The sequence below is a fragment of the Pongo abelii genome, chromosome 6 (genome assembly GCF_028885655.2).
Source record: "Pongo abelii isolate AG06213 chromosome 6, NHGRI_mPonAbe1-v2.0_pri, whole genome shotgun sequence".
In the NCBI taxonomy this organism is placed as follows: domain Eukaryota; kingdom Metazoa; phylum Chordata; class Mammalia; order Primates; family Hominidae; genus Pongo; species Pongo abelii.
The window spans coordinates 92,184,624-92,205,281 of NC_071991.2; the positions used below are offsets into that span (position 1 = coordinate 92,184,624).

At 32.9% G+C, this 20,658-nt stretch overlaps 1 protein-coding gene across 2 annotated transcripts in view; it reads left to right on the top strand.

The window, feature by feature from the left end:
• The window catches only part of SEMA3A (semaphorin 3A), a 518,655-nt gene that overhangs the window by 172,446 nt on the left and 325,551 nt on the right, over positions 1-20,658 (top strand). The window contains exon 3 of one of the 2 annotated variants that reach the window (XM_054559577.2): positions 15,323-15,408. The exons of the other annotated variant lie outside the window; for it this stretch is intronic. The gene's annotated coding sequence lies outside the window, so the exon portion shown is untranslated. The remainder of the gene's footprint in view (positions 1-15,322; positions 15,409-20,658) is intronic. 2 annotated transcript variants of the gene reach the window in all.

Sequence of the window (20,658 nt, forward strand, 5' to 3'; positions counted from 1 at the left end):
AAGGTCAGGTTACCCACAAAGGGAAGCCCATCAGACTAACAGCGGATCTCTCGGCAGAAACTCTACAAGCCAGAAGAGAGTGGGGGCCAACATTCAACATTCTTAAAGAAAAGAATTTTCAACTCAGAATTTCATATCCAGCCAAACTAAGCTTTATAAGTGAAGGAGAAATAAAATCCTTTCCAGATGAGCAAATGCTGAGAGATTTTGTCACCACCAGGCCTGCCCTAAAAGAGCTCCTGAAGGAAGCACTAAACATGGAAAGGAACAACCGGTACCAGCCACTGCAAAATCATGCCAAATTGTAAAGACCATCGAGGCTAGGAAGAAACTGCATCAACTAACGAGCAAAATAACCAGCTAACATCATAATGACGGGATCAAATTCACACATAACAATATTAACTTTAAATGTAAATGGACTAAATGCTCCAATTAAAAGACACAGACTGGCAAATTGGATAAACAGTCAAGACCCATCAGTATGCTGTATTCAGGAAACCCACCTCACATGCAGAGACACACATAAGCTCAAAATAAAAGGATGGGGGAAGATCTACCAAGCAAATGGAAAACAAAAAAAGGCAGGGGTTGCAATCCTAGTCTCTGATAAAATAGACTTTAAACCAACAAAGATCAAAAGAGACAAAGATGGCCATTACATAATGGTAAAGGGATCAATTCAACAAGAAGAGCTAACTATCCTAAATATATATTTACCCAATACAGGAGCACCCAGATTCATAAAGCAAGTCCTGAGTGACCTACAAAGAAACTTAGACTCCCACACAATAATAATGGGAGACTTTAACACCCCACTGTCGACATTAGACAGATCAACGAGACAGAAAATTAACAAGGATACCAGGAATTGAACTCAGCTCTGCACCAAGCAGACCTAATAGACATCTACAGAACTCTCCACCCCAAATCAACAGAATATACATTTTTTTCAGCACGACACCATACCTATTCCAAAATTGACCACATAGTTGGAAGTAAAGCTCTCCTCAGCAAATGTAAAAGATTGGAAATTATAACAAACAGTCTCTCAGACCACAGTGCAATCAAACTAGAACTCAGGATTAAGAAATTCACTCAAAACCACTCAACCACATGGAAACTGAACAATCTGCTCCTGAATGACTACTGGGTACATAACAAAATGAAGGCAGAAATAAAGATGTTCTTTGAAACCAATGAGAACAAAGACACAACATACCAGAATCTCTGGGACACATTCAAAGCAGTGTGTACAGGGAAATTTATAGCACTAAATGCCCACAAGAGAAAGCAGGAAAGAGCCAAAATTGACACCCTAACATCACAATTAAAAGAACTAGAAAAGCAAGAGCAAACACATTCAAAAGCTAGCAGAAGGCAAGAAATAACTAAGATCAGAGCAGAACTGAAGGAAATAGAGAAACAAAAAGCCCTTCAAAAAATTAATGAATCCAGGAGCTGGTTTTTTGAAAGGATCACCAAAATTGATAGACCGCTAGCAAGACTAACAAAGAAGAAAAGAGAGAAGAATCAAATAGACACAATAAAAAATGATAAAGGAGATATCACCACTGATCCCACAGACATACAAACTACCATCAGAGAATACTACAAACACCTCTAGGCAAATAAACTAGAAAATCTAGAACAAATGGATAAATTCCTCCACACATACAACCTCCCAAGACTAAACTAGGAAGAAGTTGAATCTCTGAATAGACCAATAACAGGAGCTGAAATTGTGGCAATAATCAATAGCTTACCAACCAAAAAGAGTCCAGGACCAGATGGATTCACAGCCAAATTCTACCAGAGGTACAAGGAGGAACTGGTACCATTCCTTCTGAAACTATTCCAATCAATAGAAAAAGAGGGAATCCTCCCTAACTCATTTTATGAGGCCAGCATCATCCTGATACCAAAGCCGGGCAGAGACACAACGAAAAAAGTGAATTTTAGACCAATATCCTTGATGAACATTGATACAAAAATCCTCAATAATATACTGGCAAACCGAATCCAGCAGCACATCAAAAAGCTTATCCACCATGATCAAGTGGGCTTCATCCCTGGGATGCAAGGCTGGTTCAATATATGCAAATCAATAAGTGTAATCCAGCATATAAACAGAACCAAAGACAAAAACCACATGATTATCTCAATAGATGCAGAAAAGGCCTTTGACAAAATTCAACAACCCTTCATGCTAAAAACTCTCAATTAATTAAGTATTGATGGGACGTATCTCAAAATAATAAGAGCTGTCTATGACAAACCCACAGCCAATATCATACTGAATGGGCAAAAACTGGAAGCATTCCCTTTGAAAACTGGCACATGACAGGGATGCCCTCTCTCACCACTCCTATTCAACATAGTGTTGGAAGTTCTGGCCAGGGCAATCAGGCAGGAGAAGGAAATAAAGGGTATTCAATTAGGAAAAGAGGAAGTCAAATTGTCTCTGTTTGCAGATGACATGATTGTATATCTAGAAAACCCCATTGTCTCAGCCCAAAATCTCCTTAAGCTTATAAGCAACTTCAGCAAAGTCCCAGGACACAAAATCAATGTACAAAAATCACAAGCATTCTTATACACCAATAACAGACAAACAGAGAGCCAAATCATGAGTGAATTCCCATTCACAATTGCTTCAAAGAGAATAAAATACCCAGGAATCCAACTTACAAGGGGCGTGAAGGACCACTTCAAGGAGAACTACAAACCACTGCTCAATGAAATAAAAGAAGACACAAACAAATGGAAGAACATTCCATGCTCGTGGATAGGAAGAATCAATATCGTGAAAATGGCCATACTGCCCAAGGTAATTTATAGATTCAATGCCATCCCCATCAAGCTACCAATGACTTTCTTCACAGAATTGGAAAAAACTACTTGAAAGTTCATATGGAACCAAAAAACAGCCTGCATTGCCAAGTCAATCCTAAGCCAAAAGAACAAAGCTGGAGGCATCATGCTACCTGACTTCAAACTATACTAGAAGGCTACAGTAACCAAAACAGCATGGTACTGGTACCAAAACAGAGATATAGATCAATGGAACAGAACAGAGCCCTCAGAAATAACGCCGCATATCTACAACTATCTGATCTTTGACAAACCTGAGAAAAACAAGCAATAGGGAAAGGATTCCCTGTTTAATAAATGGTGCTGGGAAAACTGGCTAGCCATATGTGGAAAGCTGAAACTGGATCCCTTCGTTACACCTTACACAAAAATTAATTCAAGATGGATTAAAGACTTAAACGTTAGACCTAAAACCATAAAAACCCTAGAAGAAAACCTAGGCAATACCATTCAGGACATATGCATGGGCAAGGACTTCATGTCTAAAACACCAAAAGCAATGGCAATAAAAGCCAAAATTGACAAATGGGATCTAATTAAACTGAAGAGCTTCTGCACAGCAAAAGAAACTACCATCAGAGTTAACAGGCAACCTACAAAATGGGAGAAAATTTTTGCAACCTACTCATCTGACAAAGGGCTAATATCCAAAATCTACAATGAACTCAAACAAATTTACAAGAAAAAAAAAAACAACCCCATCAAAAAGTGGGCAAAGGACATGAACAGGCACTTCTCAAAAGAAGACATTTAAGCAGCCAAAAAACACATGAAAAAATGCTCACCATCAGTGGCCATCAGTGAAATGCAAATCAAAACCACAATGAGATACCATCTCACACCAGTTAGAATGGCAATCATTAAAAAGTCAGGAAACAACAGGTGCTGGAGAGGATGTGGAGAAATAGGAACACTTTTACAGTGTTAGTGGGACTGTAAACTAGTTCAACCCTTGTGGAAGTAAGTGTGGCTATTCCTCAGGGATCTAGAACTAGAAATACCATTTGACCCAGCCATCTCATTACTGGGTATATACCCAAAGGACTATAAATCATGCTGCTATAAAGACACATGCACACGTATGTTTACTGTGGCACTATTCACAATAGCAAAGACTTGGAACCAACCCAAATGTCCAACAATGATAGACTGGATTAAGAAAATGTGGCACATGGGATACTATGTGGCTGCATGGAATACTATGCAGCCATAAAAAATGATGACTTCACATCCTTTGTAGGGACATGGATGAAATTGGAAATCATCATTCTCAGTAAACTATCGCAAGAACAAAAAACCAAACACCATATATTCTCACTCATAGGTGGGAATTGAACAATGAGAACACGTGGACACAGGAAGGGGAACATCACATTCTGGGGACTATTGTGGGGTAGGGGGAGGGGGGAGGGATAGCATTAGGAGATATACCTAATGCTAAATGACGAGTTAATGGGTGCAGCACACCAGCATGACACATGTATACATATATAACTAATCTGCACATTGTGCACATGTACCCTAAAACTTAAAGTATAATAATAAAAAAAAACAGTTAGTTGGTGATTATCAATTTGATATTAACATGTAATAGCTAAAGCAGTCATGGTACTAAATATAAAAATGTATATTTTTATTTTTAAGTGCATGTTTCTTTTATTTTAAATGTTAAAAAAGAACAATATTGTACGAAATGCCTAAGAATTTGTTATTGTTCATTCATTTTAATGGATAAAAAAATGGAGGCCTAGATATGACCTAAAAACATTTTATGGACAACTCTCTTTTTTTGTTTGTTTCTTTTGCTTATTTTATTATTCATGCTATTTTTGTGGCATAACAATACACCAATTGTCTCTAGATAAATTGAATTTTAAGAAACAAATATACCTTAAATCATATTTTTTTCAAAGCTTACCCAGAAATCAGATATTTTTAATACTGTTTTGCATTTTCAAGACTTCCTAAATTAGTTTCATTTTCATGGAGTTTTTCCTAAGAAATCCTGTCCACCAGAGAACAGTTATTTCAGTTAAATAATTTATTGGCAACTCAACAACCACAATAGCTGATGAAATATGTTGAGACAAGGAATAGTCAAGTATGGTGAATGTGAAATAAACCACAAATTTTAGAATAGGAAAAGCAGATCCCTGTAAAAATGAAGAATAATATCAATAAAATCATGTTATATTTGTTTTCAATATTTTAAGCTGAGAAATAGTGATATTTAAGTAAGGAAAAATTTTGTGAAAATATAAGTTAAAATATAAAAAGAAGAAAGCTATCTTACGATAAATCTCTATTCCACACACATATAAAAGCCTTAGACTGTTACTTCAACACCTAGATAGGGTGATGGACAGAAATAAATGAATTTTGATAGAGTATGCTGTCACTGATAGATAGCATCATGTGTGACTATCATATAGTCCATATTTTATTCTCTACACACAGTACTTCTATCTCTAGAAAATCAGAGAGTGAAACAGAAAATAAAATGAAGGAGAAAAAGTAAAGGAGTGTTCTCAGTTTTACTGTACTAACAATCACCATTAGTGACCCAGTTTTGTTTTATATTTTTCCCTTCCAAGGAAAGAATCTGTATATTCCCATAAGTTTTGTATAAAAGTCCCTCAAGGCTACATTGTGACTATGCTTCTTTGCGACAAATTTAGCCTGAGGGATAGAAAGAGTTTTTAGGGTCCATAAGCCGAATCTCACATTAATATGGAGAAGTGCCCTATTATGATGATGGGTACCAGCTAATAGTAGAATTTCCTAATGTGTGAAAAAAAAATGTTTTTGCTGTTATCACAAGCTTTGTGCTGGGCATACTGGTTTATTTGGAGCCTGCTACTTGTGAAAGCTTCACCTTTTCCATTTTTAGAAAATGTGAAGCAGCAAAAAGGTTTTTGACAAACCGCAGATCCTGCAGTTTAATCGGCTTGATTGTGGGCGCTCTGCAACCTCTCCTTGTCCTTTATTTTCTTTGACCACTAACAGTTTTGGAAAAAAAAAAATCTGCTTCTGTATTATAGCTTTAAAATAAAGTGATAGAATGTGATTATGGAAGATAAAAAAATCCACTTTATAAAAATATCATCAAGTAACAGGAGAGAAGATTCACAGGAGCTCTTAAATGGTAAATCTCTCTCTCTTTCTATCTCTAACTACTCTCTTAATGCTTCCAAGCATAGTTTTAATATATAGACTTATAGCACCTCTTTTATCTTGTTAATGGTGGACTTCATAGGGTGGTAATATACTATGTATGATCCAAAAACTAAGGAGTTTTTTGTATGTTTGTAAGTGAATTTTTACTTTGTGTACATTTGTTCTGTGCATCGTGAAATAACTCTTTTTTTTTTTCATTTTAAGGATTTTAAAGTATCATTACTTGAAAATATTAACTAATTGATTTCCAAGTAACTCTTTACATTGGTGCTTACTTTGGATTTAATTTGGTTACAATAGTTATGCTGCAAGTTAAAAATTATACACAATAAATTAACCAGTGGTCTTTCTAATTTGAGAAATTTTATCACAGTTAACTTCTCTCAAATTAAAATGAAAAAAAGACGATAAATGAGGTTTAGTTTGAAAACAGGGAGCACTTTTTTTTTTTTTTTTTTTTGAGATAGAGTCTTCCTATATCGTGCAGACAGGCCTTCAAGTGAACTTCCGGGCACCAGAAATCCTCCTGCCTCAACTTCGTGAGTAGCTGGGACTACAGATGTGCACCACTGCTCCCATTCTTTTTCTAAATAACAAAAGAGAATAGAAAATAAAATTAGAGGAAGAAAGACAAAATTTTAAAAACAAAAAATATATATTAGTAATACAAAAAATACCTAAAATCATAAAATGTGAAAAAGAGTAATCCCTACAATTGTATCCAATGCATATATTTAGATTAATAATCAGATTATCGAGTGAATTTGTAGTTAAAATTAAATAGCATCAAAACATCTTAATATAAAACCTAGTTATCACAGTAATCTATTTGAATGTAATTGAAATAAGTTTTTGCATAAAATTTTATGAAGAATTTTTTTGCTGCCCCTCCCCAGAAATTCTTAACCATATATCTACTGAAACATTTGCTAAATTTAGTTATTTAGAACAAGAATATGTAGTTTATTGCATTTATCAATTTCATCTTTTTTTTTAAGAGAGGATGAAATCTGAGAAAGATTTAAGTCACCAAAGATTTCTTACATAATTAGTTTAGAAAGAGATAAACTATTTGAAGTCTGTTTTTAACCTGAGACCACCTAGATGATTTTTTTATTTGTTTCTATACAATGATTATATGACTTAATAATCATACCTGCTATTTTAAAAATAGAGCTCAGAATCCTGTGTATTGTTATTGTGTCAGTCATCCAAGAAGAAATACAAAATGTGTAGACTCTTATATATTGTGGTCTTTCCTTCATGGGGTTTGTGCCTGCAGTTGTAGTGTCATTAATGAAACTAAGATTTTCAAAAGTTAAAAAAATCTGGAGGAGAATATTTCATGTCCTCTTCAGCCTAATCGTCTGCTATTTCATATCATACCTGTTCAGTGATCTGACAAATTTACTGATTACATTTATAATATTTAAATTTCTACTTGATACAATGTTTAATCTTTTGGAGTTTGATATTGGTAAGGTTAATTACCCTTCTGGAAATGATTGACTTGTTGATCTCATTCCACCAGCTGGAACAGTGAGTAGAAAATTATTCGTAGCAAACCAAAAGCTTCTCCAGATAATATTTTCAGTTAATTTGTTATTTATTCTTCATGATTTTATAGTACTATGTTGGATTTATTATGAGATTAAAACAAATCAGATTACTTTCCTCATTAGTTTTTCATTGTTTTCCTCCCATTTATATTTAAAGAAAACCAGCTTTTACTTGAAAAAATGACTTTCTAATCGAGTCTTAGCTGGCAATTTCCTCAAATTCTTGCTGTATTAAGGCAGACACAGTATAAAATCAATCTTGTCTAAAACAAGCATTGCTTGATTGTCTCTGATATGCTGTCTTCTATACACCTTTTGCATCTGTGCACTTTCTATTGCATAGTTCAGTGAGTCTAGAATAAGTCGTACTATGGTAACAAATGATCTCAACATCTATCTATATAGCTTATTACAACAAAGTTTATATATTGCACACATTATATGTCTATCATGGACAGCTTTGGCTCTGCACCATCATTCTAAAATGAAGAACCAACCCCAATCTGAGACATACTAGTCTTATGGCAGAAAGAAAAGAGCAAGAGCAGAACAATGAGCTGGATCTTAAAGCTTCTGCTCAGATGTGGCACAGGTTACTTGCAGTCATGTCCCATTACACTACATAAGTCATATGACCAAGTATAAATTCAGTGGTGTGGCAAGTCTAATCCTATTGCACGGATGTCTGTTTGTAATGTTTATGTCTCTGATATTACCAAAGAACTAAATCATTGATTATGACAATCTCTGCCTTAATTAACATTTTATCTCTTTATCTAATTGCAAAACTAGATAGACTCACTGACTGAATTCTGAGAGGATTTTATAGACATCAGACTATTAAAATGTCTAGGATATAGACCAATTTTAGAATGAACTTGAGAAACTTGAGAAGCTATCATACACACATAGGAAGTGTAAAAATGTTGAGTATTATATCTGTAAAATGATAATCCCTTTTCACTCATCATAAGTCACATTTGGGCTTACACTTCAAGATCTTGCTATCATAAACTCATTCAACGAGCACAGTTTTATCTATTACCTTAAGTGTAAAACTGTATATGGTGCCATCCAACTGAAGAAGAAAAAAACACCAGTTTCTTATCAGATAATGTAAAGAATGAAAGCCTATTGTTAAAATGATTAAGACCACAGAGGAGGAAACTAAGTAATTAACTTGATTTATTTCCAAAGAACTATGAGTCAATATTTTTGTTTTCACAGAATTACAAAACAAATAGCTTACATGAGAGGGCTTATAGAAGCATAATTTTACTCTTCCTATGATTTTAGCTGTTTTACTTTCAAAATTGGATTCTGTAGCTTAGGATGACAACAGAACTTCAGAAAAAAATAAGTATTTAAAATCATCAAGCTGATATTCTCAAAAAGTAATGACAAATACCAATGCATGATGTAATTAGAGTCAAGTGGATAGTGGATAGTGTGATTAAAGAGAAATATTTTATACATAATATTTCAAAGAGAAGAATAACAAAACTATACTGCAAATAATTTTAGAATAGGAGACAGTGCAAACATTAGGAAGGTTCCAAAATAGTGATTGTACCAAGGTTCATAACTGTAGCCAAGAAAGACTCTCTTACCGGGAGTCACGTATAGTTTATATATATATATGTGTGTGTGTGTGTGTGTGTGTGACCAGGAGTCACGTATAGTTTTTATATATATATATATACACGTATATATATATGTATATACGTGTATATATATATGTGTATATATATATACACGTATATACATATATATCTTCCCACCCTCTCATGAGAGAAAAATGGAAGGCGAGATGGATGGAGAGAAGAGAAAGAAGGAAATATTTTAAATTTGGAATGAACTTTTTTAGCAATATTAATGACAGCTTTAAGTCTTTCCAGTAATTCCACTATGTTATTTTAAAAGAAAATGACCAGTGTAAGTTGCAGTTCTAACTGCTAGTGAATCATGGCTTAATGAAAACAATTATATTATATATAATATATATTATACATATATATACACACTTATATATGTGTATATATACCTACATATATAATATAGATACACATCTATATATACATGTATTATATATTATATATAATATGTAACATACATATGTGTGTGTGTACATATATATATATACACACTACAACATCAAAATATCTTCTGAAAGAAATAGGGACTCCAGAAACGCTGGTCGTACTGAACACTTGGGCACTTGGGTGATTTAGATTCAAAGGTTACCTAATTAAAATGATAGCAAAGCATATACAAATCAACTAATAAGGATTCTCCAAAGAGTGTGTGTGTACACGTGTGTGTGTACAAGCACACAAATTTGTACATATGCATATATGTTGTAAATATGTATTTTGTATTTAATACTGTATGTTTCGTAAGGTATATATACATGTAAATAATGTGTATATATTATAAAATACATATGTATGAAAGTTTACAAGATCTTAATATATGAATTAACTCAAACATTTAAGCTCCAGGTTATTTTAGTTGTATGATAGTTTATAGAAGTTCTGTTTATTTTCTAAGGGAAATATTGTTTCAGTGTAATTTTTTAAAAAGCCTTCAGGAATGATCTTTTGCCACTGGGGATTTCTTCATGACCTTTTCATGAACCAAAACTGTCCCAAGAAATTTGTCTAGGCTGATGTAAAGTCTGCTGAAAAAGGCGCTAAGAACTTTATTTAAGGCAGCAATTTTCCTAAAGAATCTTAAATGAAGGACACATATGTTAATTTTCTATTTATATATTCTTTATGATCTCACTGAAAAATAAAAATGATGAAATTTTGAGTTTCAGGTTTCTACTCTAGAGACCATCAACAAAAAATTAGGTTTAGAAGTTGCTTACTTAAAAGATAGATGCCGTACACATTCATGACCAATTACATTTATTTTCAGCCTGTGTCAGAGGCAGTATAAGACGAGATGATACAGAGGTATTGTAGGTCCTCTGATGTCCTAGGTGTCATTTATTTGTTTTGGTGGTGTCACCCTATAATATTTTAGATATATGAAAATTTACCTTTGCCCAATATTAAGCATTATGGGTTTTCATATTTGCAAAATTGGAAAGCACTTTATAAACGTGTGTTTTCAATTCATTACAATTGTCTGTAATCTTAAAAAATAATTATTATGCATATTGGGAGATACTTGCAAAGGGAGAACATCTTAACTATGAAAAGGTTTCAGTTGAGCAACTGATAAGTTTGAGAGGTAAATTAATAGACATTTAGTTAAAATTTTTAAAAATATTTAGTTTTTAATTTGCATATCTTTTTTCATAGAAACTAAAACATTTTTCACAATTTAAATATTTTTCTGGGTACTGGAAAAGTGTACTTGCCTTCCCTGAGCAATGTTCTATGGTGCCTAATGTATATATCAACCCCTGAAGTGTGTACTATAAATCTTTACCATTCATCTTTAATCTTCTCTTCATAGACTTGGGAGCACAAAAAACCCTGTAATCTGATTTAGATAATTACTTCTACATTTGCTAAGCATTCAGTATATAAGGCCATCATTATACTCATCACATACTACAGCGTACTAACGTATTTGTGTGACTCCCTCTGTAAAACAGAGGAAAGGAGATGGGAGCACATTCCTTCATTTACTCAAATACATACATTTATTCTAATAGAGACATTCACATAAAGTGTATATTTGTTAGATATTTTTTAATGCAACTCCCTGAAGGACACTGTTCTATTCACTGAGGATATGGAAGCAACTAAAAAACAAGTCCCAGCTAGCCAGAAGGTTACATTTTGGTTGTATGTCTAATTTAATTTTGCACCTAAAACCTTGCCTGACATAGTATGTTTAATAAGTATTTTCAGATTATTAATAAAATACTGAAATCGCATGTTTAAAGATAAGATTGTTTGAAATTACTTAAATTTGCATAATTTTGGTGTACATTCAATATTCAGTGTAACAACTTCAAGCCATTAGAAATATATATATATATATATTACATCTACTAATTCTAATAAAAATCACTTGGAAATCTGCATTTAAATGAAATTAAACCTTAATTGATTTGTTTTTAATTTATTTGTATCTATTGCCCAAATTACCTCATCTTCCCACCCTCTCATGAGAGACAAATGGAAGGCGAGATGGATGGAGAGAAGAGAAAGTGAGGGAAATATTTTAAATTTGGAATGAACTTTTCTAGCAATATTAATGACAGCTTTAAATCTTTCCAATAATTTCACTGTGTTATTTTAAAAGAAAATGACCAGTGTAAGTTGCAGTTCTAACTGCTAGTAAATCATGGCTTAATGAAAACAAGTACAGCAGAAAGTATAATGTTTTATTTGTTCTTAGTACGGCCCCGTAAGAACTAGCAGACATCAGATTTGTCAAAGTCACAACTCCTTTAGAATTTCCAGGAGAACGCCAGGATCAAAGAAAAGAAATAGATAAGATAAAGAATTATCATCTATTTGTAATAGGAGTTTCCCATTTAAGTTTTACTTGTTACTATCATTTTAGAACAAGTGAAAAGTATGCTTGTTAGGAATCTTTACCTGACACTAATGGAACCTCTTTTGACAGATTTTTTTAAACAAAAATTATATGGTGTGAATAAAAAAAAAAAAACCTGTCAGGTTGGATCAGTTATTTTGTATCTGCCGGTACCTGCTTGGCTCACATAATTTCCCCAAAGCTAGGTGAAAAACTCATTTGTACAAGCAGATTCTCTACATTATTAGAGAAGATGTATATTTTTTCTTGTCAGACATGTATATTCTAATTATCATTATACTACTGAATTCAACAATATTCTGTGTGTTAGAGTGATATTTTCAACCAGCATAATGACTGCATTGAGTCAATGTGGAATAGAGATACCTGAAATAGTTAAAACCTCCATTTTGTAATTAGGCTATTTTAATTATACTTAACATAGCTTATGTATGTTTTCTACAATATTTTGATTTGATCAATGCACTTTTTAAAAATAGGAATTGTATTCTATAGATCTTGCCAATGTTTGTAGTTTATTGTCTTATCATTTAAATTTGGTTTATAGTTATAAGCATATTTTATTTTACATCTTCATATTTCTCTCATCACCCTTCTCTCACTCATTGCTTGCTGACTTTACTGCTGTTTCTGGAATAGTCAATGCATGATCTTGCCTCAGGGTCTTTGTATTTATTGCTCCGTTGATTTAGAAAACACTTCATCAAAATATCAGCATAGTCTTCCTTCAGGTCTCAGATAAAATGTTACCAATACAGAAGACTGCCCTGACCATCTCAAGCAAATGAATACTAGGATTCCTTCTATCCTATTATTTCATAACACTGTGTATGTCAGAAAGAAGCCCACACATGGTATATGTTCTATAGGCCACTGCTGGTTAGGGTCAAGGGAGAAAGGCTGACCCATTGCTAGCCTAGAAGGGTCCATCAGTAAAAGTCAAGAGGAATTTACACACCCTTTGCTGGGTCAGAGAGGTCCATCATCAAGACTTAAGTGGACACCTGAACAATCTCAACACTCCTGACATGACCTTACAGCCATCTCTCTGCTCCCACTGACCTTCAAAGACTCATCACTATTGTCTGCTTAGGAAAAATTAGGACTTAACTCATCATGTTCATTTTCTCGTTTTACGTCAGTCACCAGAAGGAACTCAGAACTTCCAGGTCATTCCTGATCCCTAAGACTCTAATCCTCATCCTTTAATTTTCTCTGTCTTTGGATACTCTTTCACTATCCTCTCCGGAACTCAACAACAAAGCCCTTTTATCTTTCACTTTTGTATATTTCCCCTTTATCGTCACCCCAAATGAAGCCTGATGACTCTGCATCACACACCGGCTTTTAAAAGGTGGATATTTTGGCAGGGCGTGGTAGCTCACTCCTGTAATCCCAGCACTTTGGAAAGCCGAGGCAGGCGGATCACCTGAGGTCAGGAGTTCAAGACCAGCATGGCCAACATGGTGAAACCCCGTCTATACTTAAAATACAAAAGTTAGCCGGGTGTGGTGGCAGGCGCCTGTAATCCCAGCTACTTGGGAGACTGAGGCAGGATAATTGCTTGAACCCGGGAGGCGGAGGTTGCAGTGAACTGACATGGCGCCATTGCACTCCAGCCTGGGTGACAAGGGTGAAACTCCATCTTAAAAAAAAAAAAAAAAAAAAAAGTGGTATTTCTCTCATACTCCACTTAAGTCACTGAGATTGGGATTGGGATAATGTTCTTTACCTCACAGTGCCGCTTCCTAATCAGTACCATTTCCCCTCCCTAAAATCTCCTAGCTATGTTCTCCAGACATCAGTAGATATTCTCTGCTACTCTGCTACTACCCCTCAGAGAAGTCTTCCACCAACCTCTGGCTCCTTCCTGTCTTCTGTTAAGATTTTAGCTGTAGCTCACTGTCACTCTCTTCAACTCCATTCCGTCATATATTATGGCAATTCCAATATCCACCCAGATGAGTCTTCAAAAATTCTAGTTTCTCAGTTGATTGACTCCTTTCCCACAAAGAACTTGTTTTCCATCTAATCACTAGCTTCAGATAATTTCACCATCTCATGATGCATGTATCCAAGGGATGTTTGGTATAGTATTGACATTGGAGTTTTAAAAGCTTGTATATACATTTGAGATACCATTTTCTGATAACTTACCTATACACCTACCATAAATTCTTTGCTTAAAATAATTCACTAAATTTTATCTAATCCTATCACACAGTAAGGGATCCAAAAAATGTCTGCCGAAAAATGCATATAGGATAATATATTCTATTTTTTAAATATATGGTAATATAGAAATATTCTATAGTTCTCAAAATAGTACAGTAAGAAAAAAACAAAGATTGGAAAGAAATACTACTTTAGAACCTGTATCTTTTTATTTTTTTTACTTTAATAAGATTAAAATGTTTAATAAGGTTAATAACTTAGCTAATGAATCTCCATTGCATACTTTTTTTGTTTTCACCAAATTTTACTTTTTTCAAATATATTAATTCTTTGGCCCAGCTTTGAATTGTCTTTGTTTTCTTTTCTAAGTTATTTACATTATTTATTCAACTATGAAATGTGTACAATTGTTACAAAGCATCTATTTTAGTATAATGAAATTTTCCAAAGCACGTTTTAAATTTCATGTTTGAAAAATTCTGTTATTTAAAATTTCTATTTACTTTAAATATTTGGTATATTTCCTTTATTCAGAAAAAAGAAAAGATTTTGTTAAAGTGAAATCCAGTTACTTACTAACAGTGCCATGAAATTACTGCTTAGCTGGGTTGTCAGTGTGAGCCTTTCATCATCAGTGGTGAAAAATGTTAATGACATCATAGTATTATGGGCAAATCAATAGAGCATGTTAGTGTTTTACCTAATTCTCAAATAAATCAGTTATTCTTTAGTAGAGCCAGAGCCTAAATAATGAATTTTTTCAAAGCACATCAAATCCGATTAGTGATTACAAATTGTCATTTGTTTGGATAAGCCAGAGTAAAATGTTTGCCAAATTCAGTACCTGCCTTCCATAATTCCTTTACCTTCATACATTATATTATCCCACACAAGATAGAGGGGTTGTTTGAAGAAATTTAAACTGACTTTTAATTAAGTGGAGCATATATTAATTGATTGGTAATTGTTTGATTTATATTAAATTTTAAGAATAAACTTGTTTATTTTTATAGGGTATTTAAAGTGCCCAGGTACTTACAATAACAAGTTGGACTGAACACATTGTATCTCAGGAATTAAGAATTTTTCCTAAAAGAAGGTAAGATAATTAAACTTATACACATTGGCATGTTAATAAGTTTTAGTGAAAATTTAGAGATCCTACTGCACTTCTGTGGCATATAATTTATAAGATAATTTTTAAAAATTAAGAGCACTTTCTTTTTTTGTTTATATAGTCTTCTGTAGAATTATTTGGGTAGATGAGAGGGCTCCAACATTTAAAATAAAAATCAGTTTGTAGGAATTGCCATTCGAAATGTCAAGAGGTGGATTGCTACCATTTTGGTTTAAAAAAAAAAAAATCTCCAGACTTGGGAATTTCACTGGGTTTGTGATGTTCCCCAGGAGCCACAGAGCAGAGATAGCTGGAATGTGAGCGTATTACTATCCACAAAAATCCTTTGGCTAACCTGCCCCTTCTACATTTCTTGGCCCACATATGGTTACTATCATCCAGAATCCACTCAAAGGCTGAGTGCCACACTCAGGGTGGAGAAGTCAGTTTATAATGTGTTACACTATCTTAATTTTGACCTCACATGTGAGATTGAAATATCACCTGTAAAGTAAAATACAGTCAGGAAATCTGAATGTATACATACTGTATTACTTATTTTAATGCTTTTCAACCATAAAGGTTTCTCAGGATTCATTTCATTGTATAAAGTAGGAAGAAAATTTGGCAACATTAAGTTTACCATTCCACCACCGTTACATATGTTGCTATTAAAAGGAATGGCTACAATGAACAAAGAAATGAAAACATATTCTTGAAGATCTATATTGTATGGGACTGTTAAGATGAAGTAACACTGAATTTAAATATGTTTCTTTTTTTCTTATGGACCTTTGAGTAGAATAAAATTCATTTGTCAATTTTGTTTTGATTTTTATTTTAGTAAATCTGAAGAATTCACAATTTTATTGGGTTCCTTTTGATTTAACTGGATGATTATTCCCATTTAATGTGAACAAATACATTTTTCTCTAGGTTATTCATATTAGTACCAATAAAAGTAAAAAATTTATGAAAAAATATATAATGCTATATGTAAACATCATTTAAAAACACAAAAACATTTATCATATAAGGCAAAAATTTACTGATTTAAGAAGTATGTTGAAATTGTTAGAGTTCATATCAAGTTGGTAAGGATATTTGATTCTTTTATGAGAAATATACCTCGTATCTTTAGAATTGGTAGAGCACTAAAAACCTCAAAAATGACTTGTAGTGCCACTTCTCTAATACATACATGTACATTTATACATACATATATACCCACATATATATAAATTAATATGTGTATATATACATATACAAATTAATATATATGTGTATGTATTCATTATTTGGCTAGAATAATTTTCAGACTTCCACAATACTAATTTCCTGGATGTTATTTTTTATGAGTGCATCACACACACAAAGACTAAACACTTGCTTCCTTTAACTAAAAACTCTGCTCCTTCAGTTACAATTGCTTCCAAGTTCACCAGTAAAGGAGGCGAGATTCATGAGATGAATTTCCTGGGTACTAATTAAAATCTGTTTCAAATTTTTAAAGGCCAAAGTTATACATAGAGCTGGTGTTGCTGTCATTGCCACCATTGTCTTTTAATGTTTATTTGGAATCAAGCCAGTTCTTAAAAATTACTTTATAAAAACATCAAGAGCTCAGATGGATGAGTCTTAAATCACTGAATGCAATTGACAATATACACATTGAATTGAAACAGGATAGTGGATAGAAGTCAACCGATGAAAATTCATAAAATATTTAGCAAATATGACTAAAATTTGATGAAATTTTACTTCCAGATATTGCATCTAATAGAACTATTTGCAGAACTTAATTTATGATTCTAAGTTTTGGGTAACACACATATAAGCTAGGATACATAAATATCAATTGGTTGGAAAATATCTGGTCATCTCAAATTGGGGGCTATCAGACCTTCATTTTATCTATTCTTTTTGCTTTTTTTTTTTTTTTTTTTTTTACTGGAAGTAACCTGAAAAAGAATTGTTAACATATCAAATGAGTTTTGAAATAGCTTATATAAATAATTATTTAAAAGCATAGACAATATATTTTTCTTGTCTAATTCTGTCAGTAAATAACTTATTTACTTAAGCAATGCCTACATAGCAGGATCCATGATACATTTATTTCCTCTCCCAAATCTGAGAATAGTTCTGCCATTGTTGACTATTCCCTCAACATGGTTCCATATATGTTTGATTCTAAACAAATTCTAGATTAAATATATACAAATGCCTTACTAGCATCTCATAATAAAGATGTCAAGCATTTATTTAAAAAGTGGAAAGTAAATAAAATTCCACATTAGCTAAAAGTGAAATTGAAAATATGTGGATAACAAGGAAATAGATAAACACCAGAAGGCTAAGATCAACAGTACTATATAATTTGCTATTTTAAGTTTAAATGCATTTATTTTTATATGATCATTGAATAAGTTTGATCTGGTTTGTAGGGATATGATCACTTATGAAATTGCACTATAGACTCAGATAGCACTGGAATTCCAAGCTGTATCACTATTTGGGAAAATTATTCTACCTAATTTCATTTTCTCATTGATACATTAGTGCCAGCAGTACTTAATTTTATTTGCTTAACTTACCTAAATATTTTGAAATATTTTATAAATTGAATTTTGAAATAGTTTTTCTTTTCTGTGATTAGTTTTGAGAGTATATTCATCTTATTTGTAAAAGCATTCTACTTTTTTAATGATTGAGTATAATTCTTATTTTTCTTTTCAAGATTGTAAGCTTTTTGAAGTGGAAAATATTTTCTTCTTTTTTTGAAAAGCATTCTTTATTTGGCAAGTAATTATTTATCATAACACTTTTCAAAAATTGTATTATTGATTGATCCTCATAATCTGGTGAAGTACTTGGAGCAGATAGAAAATTACTCATATATGTTGGAGAGGAAACAGGTTCAGAGAGAATAAGTGACTTGGATGAGGCTAATGAAGCAGAGCCAGCATTAGAAACTAGAACATGACTTCTGATTCTGTGCCTTCTCCTACTATACTTCAGAGCTTTCTGCTTCAATATATTATATAATTGAATGTTTACTTCACATATTTTTCAGAAATACATCTATTTTGTAAATTAAAGTATTTCTGCCCATGTTTCTAGTTTTTAAACACCTTCATCCATGAGGCGCTTCTTTTAAATGCTTTATGAACCCCTATTTTTTTCTTCCTTATGCCTGCCTCCACACACCAGTTTAAAGGGACAGGCAATATTACTTCAGTAGTGAATGAAAGAAAGAATAAGAACCTTTTGTATAGAAATATGGCCAGTGAGTTGAGTTAAAACAAAGCCATTAAGAGCATTTAAAATTCTCTAGAAAATGTTAGGATGGATACTCCCAAACTTACAGTGGGGTTACATTCTGATAAACCTACACATAATTGAAAATATAGTAAGCTGAAAACGCGTTTAATACAACTAACCTACCAAACATGGCAGCACAGCCTAAACTACATTAAATATGCTCAGACACTTATATTAGCCTAAAGTCAGACAAAATTATCTAACGCAAAGCTATTTTTTAATACAATGTTGAATATCTCATGTAATTTATTGAATATTGTACTGAAAGTGACAGACAGAATGGTTGTATGGGTATTCCAAGTACAGTTTCTATTGAATGTCTATCATTTCTGCATCATTGTGAAGTTGAAAAATTTTTAAATCGAACCAGTGCCAGGTCGGGGACTATCTGTATTTAACAAACTAATACATTTTTTTTTTCAAATGAAGAATAGTCAATATGTTCACCTATTATTTTAGCTGTTACTAATTGTTACTTAATTTTGATTTTCAAATGAGTTGTCTTAGCTTATACCATATTTATATCTCAGTCTGTTTTCTAACCACTTACAAGATGTTTGAAGGAACTAGAACATGTTTTCCCTATTTAAAAATTCCTAGGCATTTTTTTTAAAAAAGAGATGGCTTGGGGATACTAAGAAAATTATGCTGTAATTGAGTGCACATTCAGTTTTAGTAACAAGCAACCTTAGTGACCCAGTCAAGTAGCAAGCTCTTACCTCATGGCCTTGACTCAAATGTTAGTGCCCACAGGGTCATAAAGAGTGCTTAGAGGCTTGGTTTTGCCCCTGAGAGAATCTAGCTTACATGCCTAACCTCCTCTGCACCCAGTGAGGGTGGGGATTGGAATGCCTATGAGTAGGTGTGGAATGTCACCTACCTCTTTGAAAAACTTCATTGCATGTTTGCACAAGTCCAACTTCAACTTCAGATGGCGTAGTTATTTATTTATTTATTTTGCTGGCTAATTATTTCTTTCCTCAAACTGTTCTTTTCTTTTTCTTTTTCTTTGATAATCTGTACTAAATGTTTTTAGGTCTACAGAATTTCTGAGCCAGAAGGAACTTAGAAAAATCATCTCAGTGTTTACATTAAGAAATGGGGGAGAAGATGAATACAAATTACAGAAACCAAGATCCCCAAACCCCAACTCTAGTTCTACATTTTTTTCCCTTATGTAGTAAGATCTGGCTCTCAAGATATTCCTTTTACTAAACTTTCTTTTTCATTTATTTTGGGAATCTTTTGATAGTTTCCATTATTTCCATTATTCATTATCATTGTCATAAGCAGCAATTTTTGTTTTTGTGAACAAAACAAATGTGTGACCCCCTGTTCTACCAATAAAAGTCTGTCAATGAGTAAAATTAAAGGAGCAAGAAAGATTGAGGAATTTTTAAAATACACATCTAATATAGCACTTCAGAGAACCACTCTGTTTGGGGAAGGGGATTTTATGGCTGGCTAAATATTTGTTGATACATGTATGAAAGGCAAAACACTGCATAAAACTCCTTGAGGTATGTAAAAATGTTTTGGTGGAGTCCTCTGTACACATTTGTTTCTCTTTATTAACTTTATTGAGGAATAATTTAGATGAAACAAACTTCGTCTATTTTAACAGGCTCAGGTTTCTTGAGTTTTAATGAAGTGTATATCCTTTAAACCATTACCACAAGCAAAATCTAGAATATTTTTATCACCCAGGAAAAATTCTTGCTAATTCTTTCCTTTTTTGATACTATGCATTAATTTCTATTTCATATAAATAAGTATATAAATGTAAGTGTATACTTTTTCACTTAGCTAACAATTTATACATTTATCTGTGACTTATGTGTATTAGTAGTTGATTTTTTTAAATTACTGAATGGTAGTCCTTTGAATGGATATACTCTATGGATATAC